This window comes from Syngnathus scovelli, chromosome 3, assembly GCF_024217435.2.
Source record: "Syngnathus scovelli strain Florida chromosome 3, RoL_Ssco_1.2, whole genome shotgun sequence".
NCBI lineage: Eukaryota > Metazoa > Chordata > Actinopteri > Syngnathiformes > Syngnathidae > Syngnathus > Syngnathus scovelli.
The window spans coordinates 16,737,231-16,756,802 of record NC_090849.1 but is presented as its reverse complement, the minus strand read 5'-3'; the positions used below and the strand labels follow the sequence as shown (position 1 = coordinate 16,756,802).

At 42.0% G+C, this 19,572-nt stretch overlaps 1 protein-coding gene across 2 annotated transcripts in view; it reads left to right on the top strand.

Annotated features, from left to right (window-relative positions):
* Positions 1-19,572, top strand: part of fam222aa (family with sequence similarity 222 member Aa) — an 88,319-nt gene that overhangs the window by 34,113 nt on the left and 34,634 nt on the right. The window contains exon 1 of one of the 2 annotated variants that reach the window (XM_049762104.2): positions 12,214-13,087. The exons of the other annotated variant lie outside the window; for it this stretch is intronic. The gene's annotated coding sequence lies outside the window, so the exon portion shown is untranslated. Of the gene's footprint in view, positions 1-12,213; positions 13,088-19,572 lie in introns of those variants that run through there. 2 annotated transcript variants of the gene reach the window in all.

Genomic DNA, 19,572 nt, shown 5'->3' with positions numbered 1-19,572 from the left:
ATTGCTAACTAGCTTCGCAATTGTCTGTAATTGCTTTGGGGACACAGTTAACCACGTGGTTGGTATGCAGAGCAAGGCTATGCGGGACAAAGGCCAGAAATGAAAGATGGCGCGCTGTGGCAACCCTGCCTACAAACTCCCTCCCCACCTCTCCCCTCTCAGAAAAAAAAAATAAAATGTGCACACTCCATAATAATCATCATCTGTCTAAATCTCCAAGTGCAATATTAATTAATGGGCATGGTTGCTATGGAGATTGATCACCATATTCTCTGTCAGCGGGATTTAGTCAAATGGGTCCTAATGTTTGTTTGTTAATGGAGCTGTAAACAATATTGCAGGAAGTATTTTGTCAGCAGCTCTTTCGGCCGCTAGGATGCTACGACAGCAAATCAAAAAGGCGATGGCGTCTGGCACTGCTTGAATACATTAAAATTTCTATAATTATGCACATTCTTATGAATCAAATCACAATGATTTAAATTGTTGGAGTTTGATAACTACTTCAGGATAATATAAAAAAAAATGTCATCCATATACTTTGAACAGTACCGATACCGGTACGAGTACTCACTTTTTGAGTAATCACAGATACCGATACCAAGCACCGATAGCACTAGTAATTTTGATAGCTAGAATTTTCCCCCAAAAAACAATGACAGATTATTTTCAAGACCTATCTATTCTAAAATAGCATTTTTTTTTTCGTTTCTGTGCAATTATCTTTTAATTTAATGGTAAAACGGTCACAAAAGGGCAGCGTCAAAAGTACCAGGACATGCCCTTCTCCTTTTCATACATGGCTGTATCATGATCCTATCACTATTGTTAGTGTATCTTGCGTGCGTAGCGATAGCCGTACTATTTTTACAGGTATAATAATATCCGCTGAGAAAATTATTTTAATTTATGAAGCATATCTGAATATATGTATGCCTTAACGAGCCAACATCAGGTTTGTGTATAGCATCCGTAATTTTTCTGCTTTGTCTGTTGAGGCAGCGACTTTGATGGTATCGGTGTCGCCATTAAAATGGTTCCCACAGATGACTAGTCCAAACATGAGGGGTGGTCAATGTAAAAAGGGCTTTTATGGGTATGCGGTTGCATTCACGTGTCGTGTGTATGCGTGTGTGTGAGTGTACAAGTCAGGGCACTGAACAAACCCAAACCCCTTTGATTAGCGAAAGGCTCAAAGGATGGAGAGGCAATCCGAGAACTTCACAGGCGCAGAGGGGAAATTGCCTTGAACCTTGAGGTGTATGAAAGTGCAATTTGTGTCCCATCTGTTCTGCTTCCCTTCCATTAGGAGAAGGAAGGGTGTTCTAAAGCCACCGAGGAGAAAATGCCTCTGTGAGGCTCTCTGGGTATGCACAGGCTCTAGTAGATTTAATTTGCCAGACGAGTCTTTCCGCTTTTTTCTCTTTCCATCAAAATCTTTTAGATGCAAGAACAAAGAGGTTTCGTTTTTGTTTTTAGTGCAGACTATATTTTGTTGTAATGTCCTCCTGATCATTGTGACCTTCTCTCCATTGAATGCTCTGCCCTATCTTAACTGAATCCCGTCACATAACATTGTGCGGTGTTGATCCGTTTTTTTTTTTAGTTAGATTTTTTTGCCCTTTTTCAGAAGGATTTGCATAGCAGAGGCCAAGAACAAGTTTGTTCCCCGGGCAACGGATTGTCGCCATTTGCAGTTTGAGCCGAGGTGTTACTTGAGGACTAGGAAAGTGTGGCATCAGAGATTAGATTGGCCCAAAGTATGCATGAGCTAAGATAGCAGAGTGCATTACTGGAACCAGAAAGCGACTCTATCATCGATTCATATTTTAAGTATATCTGTGCAAGGAAATATCTTTGATGTGGTAATGGTGCATTACGTTAACTGTTGGCAATTTAGTTTGCAGGGATCAGCGCATTAGAATAGCTTTTAGACTGTGTGGCAAAAAAAAAAAAAAAAATTTTGTGAGTCATCTTTGAAACATCTGCAACATGAACCTTAAAAGTTGTTGCAAATGTAAAAGAATAAAACAAAGAAACATAATAACAAATAACAAAAAAGTTATAGTTTTGCACATGCTTTATTTTTCTTATTATAATTTAGGGAAGCTATGGCATGACCCTTACATAAGAGCACATTTTACCTTATAATAACAACTCAATTTACTCTAATGGTACAATTTGCGATAAGCAGAAAATCTCATTGCAATGGAAAACCCAGACCACCCAGTAGACAAAAATATTAGTGGACGAACCAGGACACCATGTTGTTTTAAACATGGCACTGATTTTACGATAATAGCCTGCGACAGAAGGTCAAAAACTTCCGATTCAAATGCTCGACGCTGCACATTTAGGTCATTGCTGATCCACCTTTCTACATTTTCTTTCGTAACAAATAGACATTTTAGTGTACCTAAAATGTGTTGTTTATTTTATTATCAACTAAAAACTTGTGTGTGATTGCTGCTGTGGGTTCTCACTTTACAACCTGCGTAATCGTTGACCTATTTTGAATGCAGGTCGTAACACACTAATGTCAGAATTACAGTAAGAGAGAGATTGTGTTTACTCTTCACACATAACATGCACAGTTTCAGTTTGGAGCTAGCAAGTAGCATAAATGTGAAAACTAAATGCAGTTTCACGGCAGGGCAAAGTTAACACAAGTCAGGGTGAAAGGTGAGTGCATTTGCTGATTACAGCGGCAGTTTCTACAAAAGACAGTGTACATATCCCCTTTTGCCAAGTGTGAAACAAACAGCATCCAAATTGAATATTTCAGTCTGGGGGAGTAAGATGTGGGATTTGCACACAAAGACTGAGTGACAGATTGAGAGAGACGAGAGGCAGCCAACCTTTAGCAGAGCTGCAGAGAAAAGACAGTAAATGGCAAGTTAGATTAATAGATTGGCAAGGTCTCACAGAAGATGGGGTGCTAATTCATTGAGTGAAAGAAAGGCAGCATTTTTTTAGGTCAGAGTTGAGTGTGGAGGGATGATGAAGATGGAAATATGAATACTGAATAATTCAGCCTACATCCTTCCTTGAATCAAAAAAGGGATTAAGAGTGGTGCGTGGAGTCAAAGGTTAGAAGCAATTGTAGAGAAAGACAGAAATGAGTCAGGTGGAAACTGTGAGGCGGAACAGCTGGAGGAAGTGAAGGGAGTGTGTGCACTGCGATATTGAGGTCAAGGTGTTATTATAATGCATCTTCACCTTCAACTTTGTCTCTATGCAAAAGTAGAAGAACGTGGATTCATATAATATCTCCGTCAGGATTTAACTCTGCAAAGGTTGGCCCAAAAAAAAAAAAAATCATATAGAATTGTATTTTTGTTTGTTTATCTGTATGTACGTTAGATACGTCAGACGTATATGGACTGGACGCAACCGTTTGCATGCTGGTGGGGGCGGTTTGTGTTTTTGACCCGATTGGTCCAGTTCACTATTCCACATCTGCTTCTAAAGATTGAAGTCCATTACTAGTTTATCTCGTGGTATATATATATTTTTTCCGTTGACTCGACAGTTTGCTGCTGCTACCAGACTATAATGCAAAATCTAATAAAATATTATTAATGCCATACATTTATCCATCCACGTTTTTTGGAGGATTTTAATGTTGCACTCAAATGTAATTGATTCTTGCTAGATGCATGTACCACCCCCTCCCCAAGGTTTTGTGTAAATAAATTAAAGAAGTGTTAGATGACAAATTACATGAAACACTGAAGCTTCCACTGCTGATTCAGTTGGGAGGCGCCAAGTTTACGGTGATTAGTTACCACTAGCTGATCTTATGTTGGTGGTGTTGTGATGGAAACAATGTCTCATCCCCCAAAGATTCCACTTTAAGACTCCTTGTTTAAACATTGCATTTTACTGTAAATCTCCAAAAGGTTGATACAGGAAGGACACAAGCTATTTTTATTTAAAAAAAAAACATGTGCAAAAGCTGAAATAGTTACTTGAATGATTAGCTTGGTCTTTGCTGCCCATTTTAGATTTGTTAATTATTTCATTCCGTAATTGCCCTGAGCCGATGTTTTTTGCTGGGATTGTTAACTCGCTTCCAACTGAGACTTTGAGCATCTTTGAAACATTTATTTTCTTCGTGCTGTGTCTTTAGAGTCTTGAGACTGAACCTTGCTGAGCGACAAGGCTATAGACGTTTGAGATCGTAAACAACAAAGGCAGGGGTTACCACTCACCAACCTTTTTGAAACTGAGTTACTACTTGAGAACTGATTCATACTAATGGCTACCAGTATTTCTGAAATAACAAACTGGCTCAAATTTGGAACAGACTATTATACTTCACAATGAACATCATAACAGTCATGTAGTAGAAAAGCACTCCGGAAAAAAAAAAATCTTTGATCACCATGTACTATGTTTCCATCCAACCACACTGTGGTGAGCATCGATGTCTGCAAAAATGTATGTGTGCTCTGGTATGGTATCTCGAACCACAGTTGCATACCCTGAGCACTTTGTTGTGAAATCAAAATAGTCAGCATAGTTTTCAAATTGCAAAAGCATCAGATTCACAGCCATTTGTCCAGTTAGCTAATCTGGCACGGCAGATTGTTTGTTTCTCAAATCCATCTGGTGATAAATCAACAGAAACTATTTGGAAAGGTAGACACTTGGAAAAATGAACGACTATTAATTGAGTAGACTTTGTTCCTGGCAACGTAAATCCAAATCATATATTACGGTCTGTTTCATCATCTGTTTTATAATTGCTAAAGTCTTTCGACTAAAGGTATTTCTGCTCAAAGTTCACTTACATCAAAGGTAATTTGTAGACACTTTATTTGGCAGACCAAGAACTCAATGAGACCGCCTCTTCATGGTGATTGCCTCCGGGAGAGGACCATGCTTGAGTTGTGAAGAGGTTACTGCTAATGTGATTAGCTGTCTGTTTCCAATTAAACACAAGCCAATAATGAAACCGGGGACAAAGTATCCCATTGTCCTAAGCATCTTGACAGATATCCTCAAACCTGTTCTTTTCTTTGCTTTGACAGCTTTTGTTCCGCCTTTCATCCCTGTGCTTCGTGCGATTTAAAGAAAGACAGCAGAGGAGTGTGTGCGTCCACCATGTGTGTGCGTGTGCCTGTGAGTGTGTGTTTTGGGGGTGAAAGGAGGGAGTTCTCAAATCCCAATAGGCTCTAGGGAGCTGTCAGAACTGATAGAGCTCTATCACTTGCAAGCGGAAGCGCAAAATTGGGCCGAGCTGAGCACTAGAGGATGATGGTCTCTCTGTCCACTGGAGTCCGAGACGCTGTGGCAGCTCGAGATAGTTTGTGGCCTTGCAGATAGTTCAGTTTTGGGGGGGTTACCCTGGCAACCTGTAGACAAGCGCATTACTGTCTCCGCTTTGTATAACATTTTAACCTGTCCCCCAGCTAAAATGTATACTCGAGCAAAATAGATTTTTGTTATTTGAAAGAGTAATAATAATTTAAAAATATGAGTTGAGAGAGAAACTTAAAGATACTTTGTCTCATCAATTGTCTCCAGATTTGTTTTTCTTGTTGATTAAACTTGCAGTTTTGTAAATATTCACAATCCGGAGTGAGAGTGAATTTCAAAATTATGATTGAAATGTTTGTACACACTATGGAGGGATTATCAGTCAATATATCATTGGCAACTGGGGTGACAGCTGCCACCCTTTGCCACCCTCTAAAACCGCCTATGGAGAGACATGAAAAAAGTGAAAGAGGTTGCTCTACAGTTTTAATTAATATGCTTGAGAAATTAAAGGAATGTCTACCTTTTCTGCAGCTTGTTACAGCCTGTTAAAGTGTTAGTCATGCCAATTAAAATGCCAGGTATAGATTTTTTTATTTTTAAACTGAATGTCAATGCAGTTAAAGACATTGTCACATTATTTTGCAATGAAAGTATTTTGAAGGTGATGCTTAAAAGCAAAGATTAATGCACATCATGACATTGGACAGCCACCAACATCACTTTAGGAATTTAACTAAATCAAACGTGCTCCCAGAGTGGTAATTATTTCTATGAAAGCTTTCAATAAAAATCGACCTTGGGTGTACTTCTTCAAACTTCTTTTTTGAAATGAAAATGTTTTATTAACTGGACGTAACCACTCATGAATAAGCACCGAGCTTTTCACAAGCTCCTTTTCCTGTGTTGTTTCAACACTATCACAGAGTTGCTCCTCCAAATCGTTTGTTTTGTAACACATTTCATCAAGCCAATTGTGTCCGTAAACCGCCTACGCATGTGGAAATCATTGTGTTACATCCTCCAAGCCTATAGTGACTCTGCTCACCAATGGCAACATAAGCTACAAATTCACAACATAGCACAATCCCCAAAAAAAGAGTGCTTTTACAAAGATAAACACATTTTCTTTGAGGTATTCATATAAAAATATGCATACTTAAGTAAATTAAAGCAACTGCCGTCCAGGAAATGGCTGGCTGGTCAATTTTGGATTCTGCCGACATTATCTGTAGACATGCTGCTCTGTCTGCAATGCTCTGTTCGCACTAAAAGCGCCCGACTACATTTTCCACTCTGCATTTATTCAGATTCATTACTGGCAACGGCTACTCCACCTATCCAACTTCAATCATTGCCAATCAAAGCTGTGCCTTTCATTTCCTTTAAATGTGGTGCTTGTCTCAACATGGCGGAAGAACATCTGCACAGTGAAGTGAGCTCTTGGAGACTCGATTTCTACCCTTGCTGCGCAGGAGTTAGTTGGTGTGAGCGGTCGTAAGGTTTAAACCATCTCCCACTAAATTGTCAATCTGCCCAGCACACCTCCAGCTGAGCCAGCCTACCTGGCTCGGCGGAGACCAGTCTGCCAGAGTGACAAACACATGCTGCAAGCCTTGTGTTGATATGAAAATCAGGATCTGTAGACATTAGTACCACAGATTCTAAGAAAAATGTTGTTTTTGATATATTTAATAGAATAAGGTGCTCTCTGAGTGAATTCAGAGGACCTTCACCTGTCACACACACCAGTTCCGAGATGACTTGCCATCATGTAAAAGCTCTCAAACAACAGGAGCAGGGATTGTGTTCTTGGCAGACCTGCCTCAACCAGCTGCTCTATGTGTGTGTGCGTGTGTGTGTGTGTTTTCTCGAGAGTATAGTGTCATTTGGGTCTTTTCAGCTGAGGTGATTGGTAGATACCAAAACCCAAATCTAAACCCCGTTTCAGGTTCTAAAATATAACTTCTCCCATTGCATGTAAAAAAAAAATCACATCTCCAGAATGTCTAAGGTAGTTTTTTTTTCGTTTTTTTTTTTTTTTTCCCAAGGAGGTGGAGCGCCAATGAGATTTAACAGTCCCAGGTGTGAGTACTGTGACACTGTGTATGACCTTCCCACACTCTGGCACGAATGTGCTTCCTTGTAATAGAGACATATGACCTGACAAGGTGAGATAAACCACATTTCATCTCCGGTCAGCTGTAGGCTTTGTCTGCGGTATCTGCTTTTCATTAAAATCTTGCAAATAATCTTGTAAGAGTTCACCTACCATTCATCCACTGTGTTATATTGTCGTATTTTTTATTGTTCTTTAAAACATTTGCTTTAACTTTGTGGGATTATCCTGCAAAAAATGGCTCCTCCAAATTTAAATTGGTCTTGAAATGAAGTCATCGATTGGCAAAATTGCTTTTTCCCCAAAAGTGTTTTATATATATATTATATATATGTGTGTGTGTGTGGTTAATAAATGCTTTTGCAATTTTATATAGTATCTTGTGAACAGCACTGGTAGCAACTTCCTTTAAAAACACCCTTCAAACACAAAGGCTAACACACACAGGCTCAACTGTGAGAGTTGAGTGCATGCATGTTTGCTCACAGCTTCCTGCGAGAGGTTGTTGAGGCTGTAGGCAGTGAGTGTATCATGAAGACATCTCATCTCTGACTGGTCATACAGGAAACCAGATGCTTTTGATGATTAAACACGATTAAAAAAAAAAAATATTCAGACAGACGCCCATTGTGGAATGGATGAAAACAAGGTTGCAAAGCAATCAACACAATTTGCCGGATTATCCAAAGAGGATAAACTCGGTCCGGCCTTTCATTTATTTAAAACAATACAATTAAAAAAAAAGAAATGTAGTTTTAAGAGCTTGTAGGCACAAGACTCTAAAATCCTGCCTTATACAAACTAATACCCCGAAAATAAAATATATTTTTTTTAATGTTAATACAGAGCAATAAAGTATGAGTCAGTGAGGGGTGGCATACAGTCAATCACTTTGACTTTTGGCAGCTTTCATTATTTGGAGCTGCAAGTATGAATCAGTAGTCTCCCTTTTTAACCCAAATATGCAGTTGTCTGAAACTGCTATTCATGTTTCAACTTTTTTTCCCTTCTAAATACCACAGAACCTGAACCCCACTACTTATTTTCACTTCTTATTATTCTGACAATGGCAAGAGGATGGCCATGATGTTTCCCAGAAGTGATGTCTTTTCAAACCCTGCCAGGAAACGTTACTTTCGGTAGCAATCATTTATGCTGGTGTGGCAATACTATTTGGCAACCAACTGATCTGTGTTTAAGGGAAGAGGATGTCTTGGAGTAAAGCAGGATTGCGGCACTAGTGTCGGCGAAGATGTGATTTCTAACAGGCACACACAAAAGGTCGAAGGATGTCGTAAAGACTTCAGTTTATGTAAGTGAAGGAGTATTTCTTCAAACAGGCTTGCATGGCCGCTCTGGCCCCTGATCTCTCTTCTGGCTTCCCCTCCTATCAACATCTGGCTGTCAGTAGGACGTCTCCGGTCCGGAGATGCATCTACTATTAGCCAAGCCAGACATAAAGTATTGCAAAATATATGTGTGTTGTCAAGCTTGCAACGGAAGGATTTTATGCATGCTTACCATTCTTTTAGCCAACTGCCTCTCGCGCCAAACTGAATGAACGCAAATGATCTAGCACCGTGAACATGGCTTGGTTTTAAAATTATTTAATTTATTAACCATTTGGCCGTCAAACTTTCCAACATGTGTTAACTGTGTGATGTCAATATCTAGCTACCATCCATCCATCCATCCATCCATCCATCCATCCATCCATCCATCCATCCATCCATCCATCCATCCATCCATCCATCCATCCATCCATCCATCCATCCATCCATCCATCCATCCATCCATCCATCCATCCATCCATCCATCCGTGGTTGAAATGTTATCTGTCAAAACAAGGTTTCTGCTTGAGGCTAGGTGTGGTCTCCTCCTCCCTTGCTCTCCTCTTTTTGGGATCCCCCAGGGTTCCACTTAAGGTCCCTGCTTACTCGTTATCTAAATGCTGCCCCGAGGAGAGATATCTTAAAACCTGGTATTGACTGCTATGCAGATGAAAGCAAACGCTACGCTTTACTGAAGCAGTACAATCTCGATACTGCCCACGTATTAACTTGTCGATCCGAAACATGGAACGGATGTCATTAAACTTCTTCTCAGCGACTCTCAACAATGAAACTTCAATCATTGTTATCTTTGCAGCAGTTTTTAACCTCTTTTGAAAAGTAAAATGAAGTCAGGAGCTTGTTTAAGGCCTGGCTGTGTGATTTTCTCTCTGTGTCAAAAAATTCTACTTTCTTCAACGGCATTTTAAAGTGAGCCCGTAAAGATTGAACCCAGAGGTGATGTCACCCCTGCGCATATTCGGTCTTATCGAGCCTTATTCTGCTTGACCCCCCTTGCCCTCGCTCCCACTCCAGATGACTCTTCTTCTTCGCCTGCCACTTGTGTGTGCCCTGCGCTCGCTCAGCCTCCAAACTGTGTGTCCTCTAACCACTTGACACCTTTACAGATTCATCCTCATCCCTTGGCAGACGGCACGCAGTTCGCCCACAGGGCACAATGCAGCGATCCTCGACAATCAATGGCAGATAAATCAATGCTATCTCTTTTTTCCATGCCTCTGTTGCCATTGATTTTTTTTTTTTCTGCCCGTTACTTTGCCGCGTGTGGAAAGTTTTTGCTCATTTAAAGTGAGTTCACTTTCAGGAACACATTTTAACAACACAAGGCTGTCAGCTCTGAGCCAGACGCTAATGTTAGCACTGGATGGGGCGTAAAAGGGCTTTATTTATGAGATGCACTGTTCAAACAGAGTGGATTTATTGAATGGATTCATTGTGAGCTCTCTTTTTAATAGAGGCATGCCCAATCCTGCCTTTATTGGAAGCCCTTTTATTTTGATACCTTAACAGTGACAAAGCAGCGATGCTTTGATCGCAAGAGAGAAGGAGGCCCAATTAGTCTTGGGATTACTCTCATGTTGCTGTTTTAGAGAAAAGCTCATTGCTATCAAATAGAATTTCTCATCCAATCTGCAGGCTCTGCGCCATGTCACCAGCAATGATATCTGGGAAATGCGTGCGCTCAGATATATTATTTTGAAAGCTCCATTTAATATAGCCCACAGTAAATTATCTACTGTGATGTTTCGCTCGTCTCCCCCATAAATAATTCATTGTTTTTATGTGCCCTCATGCCGCCTTGGGGGATTGGAACAGCTGAGTGTTTTCACAACGTATTTGTGTCCAATCTTCTGTGTATTGGGCGTACACTAATCAAACCACAGTACACATGCCATGAATGTTTGTTGAGTCATCTGCTTATCAGCTAATCAAATGACTTGTTTGCCTTCATGCCTGGCTCACAGTGGCGCCCGTTCTTGATTGGCTCGTTCTCTATTGATTGTTCATGTGTTTGATTTACTGTAAAGCTGCGCGCCGTATGCAATAGGTCTGAAATCCGCAGGCTTTGTTATATGATCAGCCGCAATGAGGAAGGAGACAAGGTTGAAGCTAATATAGGATGGACTTGGGAGCTCTATTGTCTGTGAGACTTTTCTCATAAAATGCCATGTGCAACATGTGTTGTGTAGTAGCCATTGGCAATTCATAAAGAGAATTTCAAAGGCAAGGGAGTCCAGCGTGGTGACATGCATCTATACCCAGCATTGGGGAGCAATCAGATAGGGCAGAATTGATGACCTGGCTCACAATGGATTTCTTGGAGCAGGCTGCCAGACTGAGGTAATACTTTCAGGCTCTTATCAGCACTGGAATAAGCTGAGTGCTGCATCACCCACTTCCCAGCGTCAGCTTATTATGAGTCTATGATGTGTGATTGCTTGTCCTTCCCTTTTGGGTGTCTGTGGCAACGTGCAGTGTTGGCACTTGGCAAGGGGAAGATGATGAAGATGAGAAACACTGAAGGCCACTTATGACATTTTTTCTTTACAAAAAACGTGTTTTGCTGACTCAGGGAACGTGGACGAAAGTTCTGCGATTTTGTAAATTGAAGTACAGTTGTTGTGTCTTTTTGGAAGAAATGGGCAAAGTAGGATGGAATTTGGCAACTTATTGCTTTGGACCACTGTTGCACCTTTGTATCAAACAATTTTACATTCCTTTACCTCTTTTCATCAGAGGGGCATATGGTAATGATCTTAATCTATGAGTAATTTTAATGCAACATACTTTTTAACTTTTACTTTAGAATTTTTGTATTTCTTTCTTTCTTTCTTTCTTTCTTTCTTTCTTTCTTTCTTTCTTGCGCTGACATACGCAAAAAAATGGGCATTTACATCTGCAACAGCATGCATTAAAACAGAATTATAGTAGTAAAGGCTAAATGCTCAGCTCTTATATTGGATCTCATATTGAAATGTGATTATTTAAAAACAAATCATACCCTTAATCTTCTGCGTGCAAACACATTCTGCCCCTCTGACAAATAAAATGGGTGGCCCCTGTCCTATTGCATTGATCTGTATGATTGTAGTCGCATTGCAGTTCTTTATTTCTCAGTATTGGGTCAGACTTGGGTTTTCCCCAATAAGGGATGTCACAGTTAACCTTTAAGTATGCTGCCGAAAGATGGATGAAGTGGTGCGGAGGTGATTAAAGAGTAAATGGTGATTAAATATCCTCATCTGTATTCTGCCACGTCAATTAATATTGCACTTTTTTTTTTAAATGTTGCATTTGCTTTTTTTTTCCTTTTTTTTACGCCAGTAAACAACGTGGTTTCAGACGCTCAGACGCCATGCATTTCTATGGTAACAGTCGTCAATTATTGTTGATTGGCCGAGTCGTGGGAATGTTTGTGTTGGCCGGCTTCGCTGATTGGTCGGTGGGCGGTCTGTGCAGCCTGACGGGTTGCAGCGTTCCGGGTTATTGTCAGTCTCAGCAGCTCGGCACCAGGGCAGGAACGCCGCATCCCGGAGCTCCCATCCCTTTCATCCAAATTCAACCTTTTTTTGCTTTCCCCCGCCCCTTTTATTGGTTCATGCACCAAAGAGAGCACCACGGGGTGAGATCAGTGCACAAGAGCAGCCGGAGATCCACATTGTGGATGTGGAGGCAAGAACATCTTCGAGGGGAGAAAGTGACGGACCGAGCGGAGCCGGATCACCGGGATTTCTTTTTCCTTTCCCCAGCAGCCCTTGAAGATTCCCCCTTTTCGGTCTAAGTTTTTATTCTTGTCAGTGCGCCATTCTTACAGGATTGCCTCGATTGTATTCACATATTTGAATCATCTTTTTTAGACCACTTTAAATCGATGCGTAACGGCTGGGATATTTTTTCCTCTCTCTCTCTCTCTCTCTCTTGGAATTGTGGAATACTGCGTAGCGCATAAGCTAAGAACCCAGTCTTTCCACTAACTGCCTCGTCGCTTGGAGATAACATCTTGTGAAATTAAAAGCAAGCCAGGACCTTTCACCTCGCTCCGGAGGCGAAACGTCGACAGCTTGAAGCGCACTTTGCTGTGCGCAATTGTTCCTCCGAGGACCTGTTTCTGCATCGTTTGCCCTCCGTTAAAAATTTGGCAGGCGATCCGAGAAAATTTCAAAAAGCTTTTCAAGTGTGGGATTTAAATCGCTACGGGTGGAGGAAGAAGAGGATCAACTTCATCTCCGTTTGACATCAGCTCTGCTGGATTGGAGCAAAATGAAGCATTTCTAATTGGGAGCGCGCTGCTTGCTCGGTCAATGTTATAAATCTGCATGGAGCTCTAGTCTGCACTACGGAACAATTTATGGTAAATATATATTTATATATTATCCTAAAGTCATGTTTTTAGTCATGCTCACCCGTTCAAAATTGGACGCACTGTCAGAATCTTCCTCTGTGTCTTTGGGATGCTAACGAGATAGTGAATGTATAGTAAAAGCTGTTGACTCGACGCTTAATGATGTCCCGCATGGAAGCCCATTGTTGGCGTGTGTGTGAGCCACAAGAAAAAGAAGTGTCGTAAAATGGACATGATCGAATGGCTCCAGGATCCACTTTGAAGTGTGACTGAAGGGCTCCGAGGACGGTGCCTGTACAGCTCCTCCTGCGGGCACTGTTCCAAACGTGCGAACCTCTCACTGCGAATGTCTTCTGCAATTAGTGCTTCTTCACCCCGGAGTGTTAATGACATCCACTGTGCTTTTATAGTCTTCCTGCTTATTATGGCAGGATTTTTACTGCAGAGCTCGTAAACTTCACCCGAGATGTGAGCGTCCAACTGTAAAACTTTTCACTCCCAAGGATGATGGGGAGGGAGCTTGTGTGTGTGCCCTCTGCAGGCAGACGGGCAAGCAGACCAACACGCAGAATTTACCGCAAACTGGCTGGCTATCTATGTATTTTTATTTTTAATTTTTTTTGAATGGGAGAACAGTACTTTATTCTCTTTCGGCTCCAGTGAACTTTGGGCTTCCTACACCCCCCACCCCTCTCACACACACACACGTACAAGTATGCACACGGCACTCTTATGAAATCTAATTACTTTATACGTTTGTTTTATGGGGTGTTTTTTTTTTTTTTTTTAACTGCACTGCAGATATGTTGCTTGTGGAGTCGTGAAAAAGTACACTTACCTTAACTGCATACTTGCATGTTTACAGTATAACCATACTAGTCATAAAAAAAAACTCCTGTATGTGCCTTTTGTCAATGTAGCTGTCATAGTATAAGACTGAAAAGAGACCGTAGCATTATTAGTTTGTGCAAGTGTACCTAATAGAATGTCCAATGCATAAATAAATGCTCGATATGATTTCCGCTGACTGTACGGCGAAAAAGCTGCACATATATATATACATTCATTCATTCATCTTCCGAATCGCTTATCCTCACGAGGGTCGGGGGCGCGCTGAAGCCTATCACAGCAGTCGTTGGGCACACATTATCCTTGCAATATAGCCTACTATGTCTCCCCGACTGGAGCCAGTCTGTCTCTCTCCCGTCGACTAGCAGGTTGCTGAATGTAATATGCCCAATTCCCCCCCCGCCCCCTACCCCGCACCTCAGCCAGGGCACCTGCCATGGAGCCTTCCTGGCCGTATTGAATAAAACATCCAGTGATGTATGAGGCAGGGGGCTGCACCCGAGGGGGCACAACTGCCTCATTTACTTCCTCCACTCTGCGCCTCTGACCTGCTGAGCAAATTGTGCTCATATTAGCTCTGCGGCTGCTCCTCACCTAAACAAATAGTCTTGCCAGCATAATGCTTGTCTTAACTCAACGTGATGGTTGGACGAGGCACCGGCAAACAGCGTGACAGAGAAGCTTTAATATCTAGGTCACTGAATTACCTTTGCGGAGTTTCTTGGTTTTTTTTTTTTTTGTTGCCACTTTATTCCCCGACTTGCTTTTGAAAGCTTTTGTTATTTTCGTCTCACTTTAGACCTTCAAATGTTGTACTGCAGGCTTTTACTTCAACTTGTGTCTCAATTTGCCTGTCTCGCTTCCTGTTGTTGAATCTTGAAAAATTTAGTGGAGCCCCTGAGGTTAAACAATCCATTCCAGGAATACTGGTCGACTTATGAGATTTGTTCTGATTGAAAATCAATATATCTCCTTGGAAAATAATGGAAATGTAATTGATCTGCTTCAGGGGTCTCTCACAGTTTCCACCACAAATCCTTTATTTTTATTTCTAAATACAAGGTAACAAGAAACATTGTTAACTATTATTTAATTTAAAAAGAAATTAACCGTGGTCCAATAATACCTGTATCATTTAGAGAATGCATGCATCCCCATTTTCTCTAATCGTCACACAAGCGTGAAAACCCCTTAACTAGATTATAATAACATTTTGGAGACAAAAAACTGAAACTTTGTAATGAAAATTGAAAATGGCACAATGAAAAATACACAAAATATGCATTTGGATTGGTTTGCTCAAGTCACAAATGCAAGGAGTGACAGAGTCTAGGTGATCTCATCGTCATATATTAATCGGACCCTTAACACATCATTTCTGTTGCTCCACACCTTAACAACACTGCAATGACAACAACTCAAAACTGAAAGTCACTTCTGCAACTCGTTAAGACTGTTCAAAGCCATTGAGAATATTTGAGCAACACAATTAATGCGCTCAAAAGAAAAAGGCCTTTTCTTAAATTACACATCAGTTTGATTGATTGATAGCTTGGTGGCCTTAACATATTCGGTGCTTATTAATACAGCTGCCTGCAGTGAAACGAGAGAAGCAGTCTTGAATATCGTTTAAGTTGCTGAAGTTTAATTTCCTGCTCTGTGTATTAATCTCTTCTTTAATCCTTGCATGGTTTGATTGTCTCAAAACCTACCCGCAGGCAGCCAATCTCATTTTAGCAATTAAGATGACTAAAATAGTCTCAGCATGAGTGTGTGTGCGTGCGTCAGTGTGTGTGCACTTTTTGCGCTGATTAATAACATTTAGGCACAGATCTGTTGTCCATATATTCACTATAGATGTCATGAAAAAAAAAAATACTTTGCCTTTGAACCAGACAGCCATGAGTATATCTTTTAAGTAGCAAACATCAGCAGACACTTGAAGCCACATTTCCACTCTAAGCTTCTCATTAGACACTTGATCAAAGTGTTTAATTTCCTGAAAAGTTTCACGCGCATGCAAACAAAAGAGACACATTGTGTCTTTCTTCTGCTTTACATGATTTAATATAACCTCCAGCGTCCTGATTTTCGCTCCATCCACGATACATAAGAGACATGAAAGCATTGCACACCAATCATTGCTGCGGTGGGATGAACACACCCTTCAACCCTTCCGTCATTGTGAACGAGAAAACGGGCTGTGACATAAACATGGATGTGCGGTTGTGGGTGAAGGTCTTCTCTGCTCAGCTGCAGGAGCAGAGGCAGCCTGACATGACACGGTTGCCTTGTTGTATAGTTAGCAGCAATACCTCCACAACGATATCTATTTTAGCTTCGGATGCTTGACCCCGTCGCGCTCTCACTGCGGCTGCACCCGGCGTGTCAGACGAGTGCCTCATATTTTTTCCCCATCTGTTGGTGTTCCTGCGATGTCAGGGTCAAATGGTGGTTCACGGCTGCTCCTGGTGATTTTTTTTTTTTTTTGCTTACAGATGTTTTGGTCCAATCAGATTTAAATTTCTATGATGTGTACAGTTGATGTTGAATTTTTGGTCCAATCAAATTTAAGCTTCTATGTGGTGCCATGTAAATGTAATCTACTTAGGGCCTTCACAATTCAGACTGTTGGGAACAGCGTTGGAATGGTTGTTTCCAGTCAGAGACTCTGCCAACATTTTCCCGTCCTCTGATTGGATTCAGCTAAATAGTCTGCTAAATTTACCCCTCTGATTGGCTTAGCTAATTAGGCGGGTTAAAGATTGACTTACAGTAAAGGACAATGTCCGATATTATTAACAATTCACTTTCAAGGCCCAATTTAAAAAAAAAAAAAAAAATTCTGAGGAAAGCACCGAGCACCTGACCTCTCCCCACCCTTCTCACCTCCACCCCCGTCCTCTGGTTCCATCAAGCTGAATGGAAGTCACGTCCCATCTCGGTTAATGTGTAGCCTTTAATATGGAAAGGTTGAGGTGAGCTTATTGTTTTAAAACAGCTCATGTGCTTTTCATATGCGGTTAATGAGTACAACGCGAGGCCGTCCGTGTCCTTCATGGTACAATCGACCTCATAGGGCTAATTATTATACTCCCAAGTAAGTGCTCCTTTTTCGTGCCAAAAACAGTCTCGTGTGTGTACCTTGGAGGCTAGCACCTCATTGACTCCTAAAGGAGCAATAATATCCTCTCCTGCATGCCTGATAGCTGTGCATCTTACTTGGCTCTCCATCCCAGTGAGAGAGGCAAGGGCAGGCGTGCTCCTTCCAAAGTGTTCCTGGCTGAAGGATAAAAACAAATCTGACACGCTCCCCAACTGTGAATTTGCTCCCTTTAAAAACAATGCCTCTCCTGCCTTCCTCATGCTCACATTGATTTGTTCTGGGTGACAGTGCAAGCTGCTGTGAAATCACCCCGGCGTCATTGATCTCAGCGAGAGGAGGCGAGGCTCAAGGAGTCTGGCGACAGTGAGCAACATGGGAAAATCCTTCCCGTGCCCTCTTCAACCCCAACCACTACACCGCAATGACGGTCTTGGCCGCTATCAGATTGGGCCCCCGCTGTTGCTCTCCAGCTACTGTATCTCAGTCCAGGCTACACTTTGATGTGTTTTGTGGAGGCCCGTACACGCTGCTTGATTCACCATTGTGCCTCGCTGTGTTTCACATTATCTGGCAAACTCTTTATTGCCACTGTTTTCCATGCCAGAAGCAAGGCTAGTTTTTTTTTTTCTCATGCAGGCCTCTGATTAATCCCCCCCCCCAGCCACCCACCCACCCACCTCTATGCTGGTGTACTTTAATCTTGAATGGGAGATATCTGATTCTCCTCGGCTATTGAGGAAGATCAAACTTTAATGGAACAAGGAACCGCACATCATCCTAATCTCCATCTCCCTACATTTTGGCCTGCTGCCCCCCCGCCCTCAGGCTTTCTGCAGAAGCAGGAAATACATCAGACAGATAAGATATTTTCTCTTCATGCTTTCGTAATTTATTCCCTGTTGACAAAAGCCACCAATTTGCATCCATGCAGTTTGATTACCTGATTGGGGGAACAGAGAGAGACGTGTGCAGAGTTGGCTGACATTAAACAAATGGCCGCCCTGTCCCGTGTTTTTATATACACATCCAAACTTTTCCAGATGCTTTAATTGGGGGTTGTCCCCTCCCTCTGTGTATTGACATACAGAAGATGAGGCAATGTGTGACCTACGTCCTCTGTCTATAATTGCCTGGAGGGAGATACATCAGCTGCATGGATGCATCAAGGTTCAATGCATTTGATTATACTGCAGTCAGTCCAGGAATTAGCTATTGACTTGTATTTTCTCCTGTCACTTGCTCCGTATCGCCAAATAACTCGGTCGCCAGCTGCTTGCATATTACATTGTTTTAAAATGCGTAACACTTATTCGCCGTCACACCTCCCACAAACCGTTTGTGTCCGTGACAAAAAGAGGCCATTACCCGATTGTAAGGCGCTGGCTGTAAAGTAATGACATTTTCACCGACTACAGAAAACAATGTTGTCTGGTCTGGAGCGTAATTGCACAAGCCACCTCACAATTTTCAGCACAAAGTTGAGCGTGAATGCTGGGCGATTTAATAAAACACTGGAGATTTTTAGCATTTGTTGGCGGCGGGGACAGTAAGCCGAGGCTTGCGCGGATAAAATCCATATTCAGTCAACATGGAGAATTCCGAGCGAGAGGGATGCAGACTAAAAGACGCAGCAGCTGACCCGCAGGGGCACATTTACATATCTGAATAGGGCTGGTGCAAGTCAGCTATATTGTTGCTATTAAGCTCCAGTTTCTTTCATCAAAATGTTGGAGAAACTGGAATTCCCATCTCTTTCCCCCACTATGTTATTTGTGTCAAGGAAAGGTTGGAAATCCAGACGATATTGAACCCCGAGGCCAAAGATCTTGGGTGCCTGCTTCCACTCACATACAAAAACATAGGAACATTGACACGAGGACATGTATTGCAGACACACACGCACACACACACACACTCCTAGCCCTGTTTTATTACCTCCTGCCTGCCGCTGGAATTGCTTTCCTCCCTCGAGTGAGCCAGGCAAAGCCGGCTTTATTGTGTTAACCTATTTGTGTGTCAAGAGCGATTGCGGCGTTCTTTATCTCTGTTTGTATTCGGACGGGGAGACAGCAGAGAGGGCGAGCGAGTGGGGAAGGCGGAGAGCGAGCAGTGGGGATGTGGTTGCATCGGGTGGGTGGGTGGGGGGGCACACCGGAGCTAGACGAGCCAGCGGAGTTAGACGGATGGCCGGTCACCTCGCTCCACTCTGGAGGATAATGACTGGTTGCTTAGCAATAAAGCAGCCCATATGCACTTCCTGACTTGCTTCCAGAGCAATCACTTTTTTTCCCCTCCCCAAATAACACGATTATATTTTTATGATAATTAGGCAACTGGCGTCCATTAAAAAGTGCCTAATAGCACTCTTTACATGCAACGTATTTAGCCGTGGTCTAATCTGGTCGCTTGGTTTTCATCTCCGCTTTGCATAAATATATGTTTGTCAGCAAGTGTTTGTATCCACACGTGTGTGAGCAGTTGGTGGAGTTTGACCCCGATTACCGCCGGCCCGGCATAGCGCTATAGTATATCCCTCCAG